The sequence below is a fragment of the Rhinopithecus bieti genome, unplaced genomic scaffold, assembly GCF_001698545.2.
Source record: "Rhinopithecus bieti isolate Rb0 unplaced genomic scaffold, ASM169854v2 scaffold_2917, whole genome shotgun sequence".
Lineage (NCBI taxonomy): Eukaryota > Metazoa > Chordata > Mammalia > Primates > Cercopithecidae > Rhinopithecus > Rhinopithecus bieti.
The window spans coordinates 650340-663418 of NW_016804148.1; positions in this window are offsets into that span (position 1 = coordinate 650340).

Here is a 13079-nt window from a genome sequence, read left to right on the forward strand (position 1 = left end):
AAATAAAGACTATAAATGCTGATCTCTCAACATCCATTTTTGGTGGTGTGGGATCATCAAAACAGTGAGGTAACTATAGTAGAGCAGATATTATGAGGATTCCCAGGGGCACTAAATATTGTAACTCAATTTTGTATTTATATTAAAGCTCATTTATATTAAAGCTCAAGGGTCTCTAATTAGAATACAATAAGAAAAGAACTATAACATAAGAGAAAATCTTTGTACAAGATGATTGTTGAGAAATCTCAGTGTAACAAACATGATAAGGCTGTAAAAGTAGTCAAAATACGTATTTTAAATGTATGCAGTTTGCAATTTTTCTGTAATAATCATAAAAGTGTCTAGTATTATTGTTTTGCAATATTATAAAGTAAAAATTCCTTTGGGGACTAGACACTTTATTTCATAGACTATACTAAAAATATTGTTTTGAAATTGCAATAAATGTTTTAACCAATGCACATGTAATTAGGCTTGGGATTAAAACTATGAAATAATATACTTTTTTCTGCCTTCATCTATAACTTGTTACAGACTTTTCAAATGTTAATGAGGAGAGTTTCAATTATAAAAGAAAATGTATTCTTTAAGAATGTTCTCTGCAATTAATAGTTGCATTATAATCTCTCAAATTTATGGTTTTAACATTTATGTTGAAAATTAATTTAAATATCTTTATCTTAAAAGTGTAACTTTTAAGACAGTGTAAAATATTACCTTCTAAGGAAGTTGTAAATTAATCACATGTGTTACTCCTTTCAAAGTACATTCTACAATTAGACAGCAATTATCTGAGTGAGAATGGAATAAAGAAATAAATATATGTTGGTATTAGGTGTCTTTTTGTTTTGGTTTGGTGATTTAAATTTTTTTTTAAGTATATAAATTTCATATACCTTAAGATTGGATAGCTATGTCTTAGATCAAGAACTTCAAATAATTTATTAGATATCAAAGCATGGGGAAAATGATAAAACTATAAAAACTAAAGACTTTCAAGTATTTAAGAAGGAAAGAAAGTGGAAAATCCAGAACAAAACTGGGTTTATACTTTCCTCTTTTAACGTTTTGACATATATATTGAATCTGTTATCTGAAAAGAACAGATTCTTATTTTCTATTTTGTCAACACATAATAGGAGAGAACCTTCCTTGAGACTATCTTGGATCAGAAGACTACATTTTGAGATCTAGAGTCGGTCGTCAACACCGGACAGGCCATATGATTCATGTATAAACAAAAGGTAATACAAGGAAGCACCAAAAATGCAAGCATGGCATAATGCTAGAGACGTGGTATTGACATCATACTGGCGACTAGGAAAGACTGATGGCTAAACCAATTAAAATGTACATTTCCTCATTTCTTTCTCTTGACAAATATTTATTGAGCATGTGCAATAGCCAGACATCTATGTGGATGTTACACATGCATTAGTAAGCACTTTACTTAATTTATGTATATCTTGATCACACCAGTGAGCTTCCATAAGATTATAAATGGGGTATAGATTAAATAAATTTGGAGCTTAACAAATCCACGTGACCAACATAAAGTAAAGATTGTAAAGGAAATAATCCATGCACTTGAGTACTGTCCTTGTCTTAATTAACCGTATGAACTCTGAACCTTATCAGAGCTTAGTTATGACAAGGGCATAACTTGGTTACCAATATTCTCATCTAGTAAGCAAGAGGGAGAAATGAACGCTGTTTAGTGGCACTTGGCTGGAAAGACAGATGTGACACAGCTGTTACCAATCTACAAAGAGGGCTTTCCAGGACTTTGCCTTCTCCGTCTCTGCCTCTATCTAGGGTCTTCTGATACTCTGCACTAGATATTTTGATCACATTGCTTCCTATTTCCTGAGACTTCCAGTCCCTCATGATAAAATAATATCATCCAAATCCTAGTTACTACAGGAAAATACAAAATGAGTCATGTAATTGTAATTTTTCTGCTGATTATAAGGTTCTGCGGTTTATTGAACAAACCGCAACTCAAAAATCAAACCATGCCAAAGAAACACAAACAGGGAACATAATAAAGTATTTTAGGAAGCAACTTAAGTTGTTCATGAATTTTCAGGACACTAGTCACAGTATATGTTAGTATTAGATTTCAACAAAAAAGGAGACTTATCAGAAAACTGCTGTAAAAGAGTAATAATTTCTATACGTTCTGGAGGATAATAAATCTGTCTTGGAGCTTTTATCCTCAACATTTCATTTTATTTTATTTTATTTATTTATTTATTTATTTATTTTTTTGAGACGGAGTCTCGATCAGTCGCCCAGGCTGGAGTGCAGTGGCCGGATCTCAGCTCACTGCAAGCTCCGCCTCCCGGGTTCACGCCATTCTCCTGCCTCAGCCTCCCGAGTAGCTGGGACTACAGGCGCCGCCACCTCGCCCGGCTAGTTTTGTATTTTTTTAGTAGAGACGGGGTTTCACTGTGTTCGCCAGGATGGTCTCGATCTCCTGACCTCGTGATCCGCCCGTCTCGGCCTCCCAAAGTGCTGGGATTACAGGCTTGAGCCACCGCGCCCGGCCTCTCAACATTTTATTGTGAACATTTTTATACATGGAGAAAAGTTGAAAAGATTTATACAATAAAAACTCCATATACTCTCCAGCCAGATTTTATCATGCTTTCTTCTTATGTATGTATCCACTATCCATCACCCTATCCATCCATTACTCCTTCTTATTTTTTGTTACATTTCAAATTTCAGACATCAATAGATTTCCTCTTAAATACTTCATGTGCATACCATCACATAGTTTAGTATTTGTTTATAGTTTTTCTTTTGATATAAGGTTTATACATAATGAAATGGACAAATATTAACTGTTTATTCACTAAGTTAACAAATGCACCCACGTGTCTTAAAAGTTGTAATAAACAACTGGAGGGGGTAAATTTTACATTGTTAGTATTAGGAAAGAGACTAATACTAGTAAAAAAAAAAAAAAAAAAAAAAAAAAAACCTTAAGAAGCTGCACCCCAAGATTGAAATTCTACCCAAGAAATAACTGTAAAGGAATTTTCTTGCATTTCCCTAAAACTATTTAATTAACATGACATAGAAAGAAAGTTATTGGGGAGTGCCACAATGGAATACTTGTGCATATTGACCTGATTACCAAAATGGCAGCAGTAATGAGGTGAGACACTGAAATACATAAACTGCTCAAATTAAGAACAAAATGTTTTTCAACTTGCAAAATAAAATAATCCTTTGAAAGAAATCATCCAGATAACACAGAATCATTCTTGAACTTCAAAACAGTTCAACTTTGCCAGAATTAGAAACTAAGTTACCAATGTATGATATGTGTCTAAGGAAGATGATAAAAAACTTTGAATTATTTGAACTTTATAGTATAACTTAAAGCAATTCACAGTTTTCCATTAAGAAAATGAATTGAGTAATGCTATTACAATCTGAATTACCTTTATTGCATCATTTTATATTAGATATCAGCAATCTTAATGTTTTTAAGAAATGTTTGAAGAACTATGAAAAAAAATAATTCTTCAACACTTACGCTACATGCTGTGATGAGATAGGAGCTAGTTAAATTCAGTAAATAATCCTATTCCAACAGGGAGGTTTGGAAGGCACATATTCATTTCTGGTCCATAGCAATTCTGAAATCTAACCAGAAGCATGCTGTCAGGTTCTTCTACTGAAGGGGCAGGGGATGTTTCTTTTTGATTGCTAGAAGTGCTTCCCTAAATCATTTTTCTTTGTGGCCCTTGCCTCAACTTTTTGGACTTATTGGGCTTCCCTCTGAGATTCCCTTTCTTTTCTCTCAGAAATTACATATGTTTATACATGAGCTACTTTCTCAGACTACATCCTGCCCAATGAAACTTCATTTTGAGGCCTCAGACCACTTCATTTTGAACAATTGCTGCTGCGTTCAGTCTATGCTGGAAGTTCTTTGGCAGCAAAACTCTGTTTAAAATTTTTAGTTGCCTGTAGTTCTTATGGTAGTTCAATTTCATGAATCAATCAAATATCATATCATATCATATTATACCAAAATATCATTATTATAATTCATTTGAAGCAAATATCTCTAATTTGAGTGTGTTTAGAGACCCTTTTTACAACCAGTAGGGTCTCATAGACTTCCTAAAATCATTCTGAGGTCTTTAATAAATAGATTTTATGGTGACACAACTGATTTGCCATGAGGTTATTATTTATTTATTAATTTTTGAGAATTTTTTCCTGGCTAAAAGTACTAGAGATGCTAGCAACTCCTAACTCCTCTATCTTTTCTCTAATTTTTTCCTTAATTACAGTCCCCAGCTGTAAACACTAATTTCTGTATTAATTGTATGTGTTTGCCTAAAGGTCACAGAGAAAAACTGAGTTAGGAAGGAACTCACAGAAATCAGAAAGTAACATCCCTGCCCCTTGAGAAGAACCTGACAACATCCTCATTGTTGGGTTTCAGAATTTCTATGGACCAGAAACTGATGTGTGTCTTCCAATCCGTTCCCTTTGAATAGCGAATGTATTTGCTCATATCTTTTCATACATGACTAAAAGAAGTTGACTGAGCCTTTTAATATTCTCCCTAGAAGGCAAGGTCCACATGTTCATTAGGTATGTTTTACAGCTTCCCAGTTACTGCAAACAGTGTTTTGATCACCGCTTTTAAACCATACGAGACACCATTTTTCCAGTGTCTAATAGCAGTTTACTCATAGGTTTCCCAAGATTCATTATCCATTTTTTTGTTTTTCTTACCTTCACCAACTATTTTTTGTTTTTTTCTCAGTGTCCATTGCCTTCCCAATTCCACAGACTATGCCATATGTCCTAGATTTTTGTTATACTTCCCAATTCTCGCCATTAATTTCTGTAGTGATTATATGTTTCTGCCTTGAAAACTATTCCCAAACACAGAGACCTAAAACCACCACTTACTTAATTATAATTCGGAGGCTTTGCCCTTTGAGGGGGGGTCACATGAGATGCCTTGTTCTCCCAGGGTGTTGATTGGGCTCTTCATGTGTCTGGTTTTTTAACAGAATGATGGTATAGTTGGAAGCACCAGAGCCCTTCATCAGATGCTGTCATCTTCCAGGAGCCTATTTTTCACATAATAATGGAAGAAGTTTTAGAAACAAGAGAGCAAGCAGTTAAACCTCAAATACAAGGAGTTTTAATTTGCTTGGTATACATGCTAATATCCCAGTGGCCAAGAAAAATCTCATGACCAATCCCAGAGTCAACATGGAAGGGAACACAAGAACATGGATATAGGAGATGGGATTCATTGAAAACTATTACCGTAACAAATTGCCACAGATAGCATTCAAACATGGCATAGGCCAAAGGCAGCATTAATCATAAGTTGCAAGTATATTATATTGATTTTAATAGGCAGTAGATATGCACTATTACTGTGGTGTCTCGGGGTAAGTACAAATTTATAACTCTTTGATAATTTACTTCTTTGAAGCTTCAGTGATCAAGGAAGAAGCAAGTATTCTCCATACACTGGTAAGAAATATAAGTGCCAGAAAGTAGAAAATAAACTCAGAAATATTCAGAGGCTTGTTATCTCATTGAATTTTGTGGAGGTACAATGTCAACCCATTCTGTTACAAGTTAAAGATGAGTTTCTGCCTGTTATTCTGGCTGCTACTAAGAAATAGTTACGTCATTTTTTTTTTTTTTTTTCTGAGATGGAATTTTGCTCTTGTTCCCTATGGTGGAGTGTAATGGCGGGACCCTGGCTCACCTCAACCTTTGACTCCCAGGGTCAAGCGATTCTCCTGCCTCAGCCTCCTGAGTAGCTGGGATTACAGATATGCACCACCACGCCCAGCTAATTTTGTATTTTTAGTGGAGACGGGGTTTCTCTATGTTGGTCAGGCTGGTCTTGAACTCTTGACCTCAGGTGATCTGCCGTCTTGACCTCCCAAAGTGCTGTGATTGTAGGCATGAGCCACCGCACCCGGCCTGCTGGGACTCTTTAGATTTTTGGATTTGACATTTACTGTATTGATCATGTCGCTCCTCTACATATACTGAGGAACCTGGCTGGCTGCCTGCTTCAAGTGGTTTCTAGAATAGAAGAATTTTGACTTTTTCATACTTCAGGAGAAGCTGAACTATCACTTGAACTTTGGATTCAGTTCTCAGCAAATACTATCTCAGATCACACTATCAGTGCAAGGGCTGTAAGCATAATAGTGCCTGTCCTATGCCCCCATAGAAGAAACAGAATAGAGTGTTATGCTGAAAAGTAATATTCTCTTTGGCAATATATATATATATATTCAAGCTTTGAAAAAACAGTTCTTTGCTGAGTAGTACAAGAAAGTAAGAAAGATCTGACTATAGCACACAGAGTGAAAATTTGAGCTCACCAGCCAAAAATTATGTAAATATTATCTAATATTATGTAAATATTTGAAGTCATACAGTTATGTGTATCCTTTAGAATTCTATCATTAAGTAAAAGTGGTATGTTTAAGATAAAATTATAGGAGATCCTGATAGTAGAGTAACAGCACAAGAATGTTGCATTTGCTGCTCATATTTGCATTATACCAATTTCTTCTTATAGCCTCAGAGAGTGGTTTATATCATGTTTGTCCAAAAAGAAGGTATTCATGTCTCATGTAAAGATAGGTATGCAAAAAAAATCTGCTACTAGTCAGAAGTGGAAGAGAATATCATTATCTAGGAGAAACCCTAAAGAAAATTAGGGGAGGAAAATTATCCTGGCAGGCAGAACTGAATACCTATCAAGTTGTTTACCATGCTTGAAAAGATATATGAACACAGATATATTTTTAGCTTTTTATACTCAGTCACCAACCAACATCAGATTGCAGGATGTTGAGGACCTGGGAAGAAACAAGAATGGAAGATTGGTTACAAGGAGCCCTTAAATGGAGGTGTGTACAAGACCCTCTCAGAATGCACCCAGACTTTGGCACTATTTCTAAGTTATGTGAATGCTTAACAAGAGATCCATCAAGAAGAAATGACTGGTTCTGTAAATGAAAAGATTTAGTTATTTATCATGCTAACAAATATACTTGGTTGCTCTGTGCCAGAGCATGATGTCATCAGGGATTCAGTATTTGTTTCTTCTGTTGGAAAATTAAGCGGTATGCAGGAATACAGGCCAGATCTGGCTTTTTTATGTGTGAAGAGGAACCCATGTTGTTGAGCTTATACATCACTTCCATATCTGCCAGTGTGGCCACTTCTTTCATGAACTCTTTGAGCGAACACTGATATGGTTTCAACAAATGGCTCATGGAAATCCTTAGCACAAATTACCTTTTCTATTTTATTTTTAAATTGTTTCACTAGGGGAGCACTTTGAACATAGACTAGATAGATTAAATATTAGTTTATATTGAGAAATTATTTTTTAAATTTGAATAGTAATGAAATTCTGGCTATACTAAATTGAAAAAAAAACATTGATTTTAGAGCTATGTACTGAATTATTTAAGTGTAAAATAGTTTTCTTGAATTTGCCTAAAAATTATCCAGCAAAAAATAGATAAAAACAGAATTGGTTAAATTGCATTAATTGTTGCAACTTAGAAATAAATACAAAGGAGAATAAATACTATTCTCTCTAGTTGTGGGTATGTATGAAAAAATATAAAATATATTTTTAAAAGGCTGGGTGTGGTAGCTCATGCCTGTAATCCCAAGCCTTTAGGAGGCCAAGGCAGGAGCATCGCTTGAGGTCAGGAGTTTGACACATGTCTGAGCAATGTAGTGAGACCTCATTTCTGTACAATGCTTAAAAATTAAGCTGGACATGGTGGTGCGTGCCTACAGTCAAAGTTACTTGGAAGGCTGAGGCAGGAGAATCACTTGAGCCCAGAAGTTTGATATTGCAGTGAGCAATGATCATGCTACTGGCACTCCAGGTTGGGTGAGATTGAGACCTTATCTATAAAAAAAAATTAAAAGAAAAGTACTCCGTAAAATATAATAGTATAGTATGAGGATGTAAAACAACTATCTTATTTTTATTATTTTTTTATTTTATTATAAATTGACAATTTATAATTGTATAGACTTATGGAGTAGAAAGTGATATTATGATTTATGAATATAACCTGGAATAATTAAATTGAACTAATTAAGCATATTCATCACCTCAAATACTTATCTTTTTCGTGATGAGAACATTTGAAATTTACTGTCATAGTAGTACCTATGCAACCGTTCTGTTTTTCACTTTCAGCCAAGTATTCAGTAAGTCATGGGAGGTATTCAACACTTTACTATAAAACAGGCTTTCTGTTAGATGGTTTTATCCAATTGTAGGCTAATGTAATTGTTTTGAGAATATTTGATGTAGGCTAGACTGAGCCATGCTGTTAAGTAGGCTAGGGGTATTAAATGCATGTTTAACTTACAATATCTTTAACTTATGATGGATTTATCAGGGGCATCCGTAATACTGTCTTTGATGTTTGAGGCACCTCCATACAATTTTCTAATGACTAAACTAATGTAAATTCCCACCAACAGTGTAAAAGGGTTGTCTTTTGTCCACATCCTTGCCAGAACATATTTTTCATCTTTTTTATAATAGCCATTCTGCAGGTAAGAGATGATATGTCATTGTGATTTTAACTTGCATTTTCCTAACAATTAGCAATGTTGGGCATTTTGCCACATGTTTGTTGACTGTATGTCTTCTTTTTAGAAATGTTTTCTATTGTTTCCTTGCTGTTGAATTGCTTTAGTTCCTTATATATTATTGGGATTAACTTCTTGCCAGATGTATGGCTTGCAAATATTTTCTCTCAATTCCTAATTTGTCTTTCCACACTATTAATTGTTTTGTTTGCCATGCAGAAGCTTTTTAGTTCAATGTAATCATTTGTTTATTTTGACTTTGTTACTGTACTTTTGGGGTCAAACCCCCCAAAATATTGCCCAAATTAATATCATGTAGTTTTTTCCTTTATGTTTTCTTCTAGTCCTTCTATAGCTTCTGAACTTATGTTTCAGTCTTTAATCCATTGTGAGTTGATTTTTGCATATAGTGTGAGATAAGGGTCCAGTTTTATTCTCCTGCATGTGGGTATCCAGTTTCTTCAGCACCGTTTATTGAAGAGACTATCCTTTTCGCATTGTGTATTCTTGGATTTTTGTCAAAAATTAATGGACTATACATGTGTTCTTTACTCATTTCCAGGTTTTTCATTCTGTTCCATTGTTTATGTGTCTTCAATTTTTTTTTTTTTTTTTTTTGCCTGTACCATTCTGATATAATTACTATAGTTTAAAATTAGGTCAAGTGATTTCTTAGCTTTGTTATTGTTTGCGCATAATTACCTTGGTGATTTGAGTTTCATTGTGGTTTCATACACATTTTAGAATCTTTTTATTTCGATGAAAAATCACACTGCAATTTTGATAGAACTTTCACTGAATCTGAAGAGTACTTTGTGTAGTATGAACATTAGAATATGAAATCTTCCAGCCCATAAACATGGGGCATCTTTTCATGTATTAGGGTTTTCAGTTTCTTTCACTAGTTTTTTACAGTTTTTACTGTATAGTTATTTTACCTCCCAAGTTAAGTTTATACCTAAGTATTTTATTTTTGGTAGCTACTGTAAATGGAATTATTCTCTTGATTTCATTTGTGGACAGTTTCTTGTTAGTGTATAGAAACTACTGATTTTGGTGAGTTGATTTTGTATTTTTGAACTTACGTCTATAGTGAGGTAAGTTATGTACTAGTTTTCACAGTTTTTATGTGGGGTCTTTAGGGTTTTCTGTATATAAGAAGTGACACTTTGTCCAGGTATAGTGGCTCATACCTCTAATCACAGCACTTTGGGAGCCTGGAGGCCGACATATGGCTTGAGCCCAGGAGTTGGAGACCAGCCTGGGCAACATGACAAAATCCTGTCTACCAAAAATACAAAAATTACCTGGGTGTGATGGAGCACACCTTTAGTCTCAGCTACTAGGGAAGCTGAGGCAGGAGGATAACCTGAGCCTGGGAGGTTGCAGTTGCAGTGAGTCCTGACGGTGCAACTGCACTCCAGCCTGGATGACATGGTGAGATCCTGTCTCAAAAAAAATATGGTGAGATCCTGTCCAAAAAAAAAAAAAAAAAAAACAAAAAAAGGGAGAATTATCTTTGTTTTCCCACTATTTAAAGTGTGTTTTTATTTGCTTAACCTTATTTAATTGGTCTGGCAAGAATGTACCGCGTGGCGCTACCATGTTGAATAAAACTGTCAAGAGATAAGCATTCCATGTATTGTTCAGATCTTTTGGAGGAGGGCTTTCAGAATTTTATCATTGATATACTGTTAACTGTGGCCTTCTCATATATGGTCTTTATTGTGTAGGTAAAGTCCTTCTGCTCTAATTATTTGAGGGTTTTTAAAAAAAAATTCTTTTATGAAAAGATGTTTAATTTTTATAAGTGCCTTTTCTGAATCTAATGGAAATAATTCATATGATTTTTGTCTTCATTCTGGCAAGGATAAATAGATCAGATTTATTATTTGCATATGGTGAATCATCTTGCATTGCTCAGGGGTGAGACACAAATCTTCACTTGGATCGTGGTGTGATGATCCACCCCATTTTCAGGGTATGTCATTGACATTTGGTAAGCAGTGTTTTGTTGAGGATTTGGCACCTATGCTCCCCAAGGTTATTGGCCTGATATATATATATATATATATATATAGCTACCTTTCAGAAGGATTAGAGGGACAAGATGATATAATATTCTCTTTTTTTGTCTTGTGGTGGAGAATGGTCCTGTCTGGCTTTTCTATTAGAGAAATGCTAGGATTGTAAAATGAGTTTAGAAGTTTCTTTCTTCTGTGTTTTTTGGCAAGATTCCTGAACAGTTACATTGGGATTATTAGTACTTTCTTTCAATGTTTGGTAGAATCAGCAGTGGGCACAAGGCATCAGATCTCTTATTATTTTTATATTTTATTGTTTTAATTATACTTTAAGTTTAGGGTACATGTGCCAACATGCAGGTGGTTACATATGCGTTGAGGTTTGAGCCGACTTGCTGGTGTGCTGCACCCATTAACTTCGTCATATACATTAGGGTGATATCTCACTAAGCTACTCCCGTCGTCCCCTCTCCCCTACCCCCCCAAATAGACCTGGTGTGTGATTGTTCCCTTCCTGTGTACTACATACGTGCTCGGCATTGTTCAATTCCCCACCTATGAGGCCTGGGATGCGCAGGTCAATTTGGTTGATCTGTTGCGCTGAGTAGTTTACTAGAGACTCATGAATGCTCTATAAAATTAATATTTAATTATATTCATTTTGTTTAATAAGAATAATAGGTCTGTGTTTCCAGCTGCAAATCCATGTCCCTATGAAGGCTGAATTCATCCTTTTTACCCTGTGCTGCATAGTATTCCATGGTTTATATGTGCCACATTTTCTTAATCCAGTCTGTCACTGATTGACATGTGTTTGGCAGTGATTCCAAGTCTTTGTATTGTGAATAGTGCCATCATAGTACAACATTACACAAGTTGCATGTGTCATTTACGCAGCATGGACTTATGATATGCTGTTTGAGGTATCATCCCCCAGTATGGTGCAACATAGGGGCTGGGTGCAAATGATATTTCTAGTCTAGTCCTTGAGAATCGCCACACTGTTTTCCACAGTGGTTGAACTAGTCATTACCAGTCCATCCGCACACAACAGTGTAAAGTGTTCCTATTTCTCCACATTCTCTCCAACGCCACCGTTGTTTCTAATTATTTATTTATTTTTTGATGGGAGACTTTCTGTTACTGATTAATTCTTCTTACTATTTTTTTGTCCGGTTAAAATTTTCTATTTTTTTATGATTAAATCTTGTTGATAGTATGTGTCTAAAAATGTATCCATTTCTTCTAGGTTATCCAATTTGTTGGCATAATAGTATTTTATGATCCTTTATATTTCTATAAAATCAATTGTCATGCCTCCTTTTTCATTTCCAGTTTTATTTATTTGATTCTTCACATTTTTTCTTCTTCAGTTTAGCTAAAAGACTGCCAATTTTGTTGATCGTTTCAAATAACCAAATTTGGTTCCATTGATTTTCTCTATTTTCTCTTCTCTATTTTATCTATTGTGCTCTGTATTATGTTCTGCCTTCTGCTAACTTTGAAGTTAATTTTTTCTTTCTCTAGTTTTTTGAGGAGCAACATTATTTAAAATGTTTCTTATTTTTTGAGGTAGGTGTTTATTGCCATAAACTTTTATCTTAAAATTGCTTTGTGTTATATCATATAAGTGTTTGTATGTTTTGTTTCTAATTTTGTTCTTCTTGAGATGTTTTGAAATTTCCATTTTAATTTCTACATTGGTCCATTGGTTTTTCAGGAGCATGTTGCTCAATTTTATGTATTTGTGAATTTATCAAAATTTCCCATTATTGATATCTAGTTTCATACCATTACAGTCAGAAAATATATTGATATTATTCCAATGTTATTACATTTGTTAAGACTTGTTCTGTGTCCCAACATGTGACCTAGCCTGGAGAATATTTCATGTGCACTTGATGTTGCTATACTCTGTTGCTGTTGAATGGAATGCCCTGTATATGTCTGTTACGTTGATTTGGTCTAAAGTGTTCAAATTTAATGTTTCCTTATTAATTTTGTATAGATGATTTGTCCAATATTACAAGCAGGGTAGTGAATCTCTTACTATTATTGTGTTACAATATATATCTCTCATTAGATATTTTAATATTTATTTTATAAACAATCATTTTCAAAACAAAACTGAAGGAGCAGGTAATTTTACAAATGCCTATTTGATTTATAATTCAATAAGATAATATTTATTACAGAAACATTAAATACTGTATTTTTTCATACATGTCTAGAAGGGAAAAAATGAGCCCAGACTGAGAAGAAATGTATTATTCAATATAAAAAAGCCTCTATTTTACTTTGGGACAATATGATGCTTGTATTGAATTGCAATGTTTTTCTGTTCTACTCATATCTCAAATGGCCACATCAGTTTTTCCCCTTGAACTTGGATTAGCATAT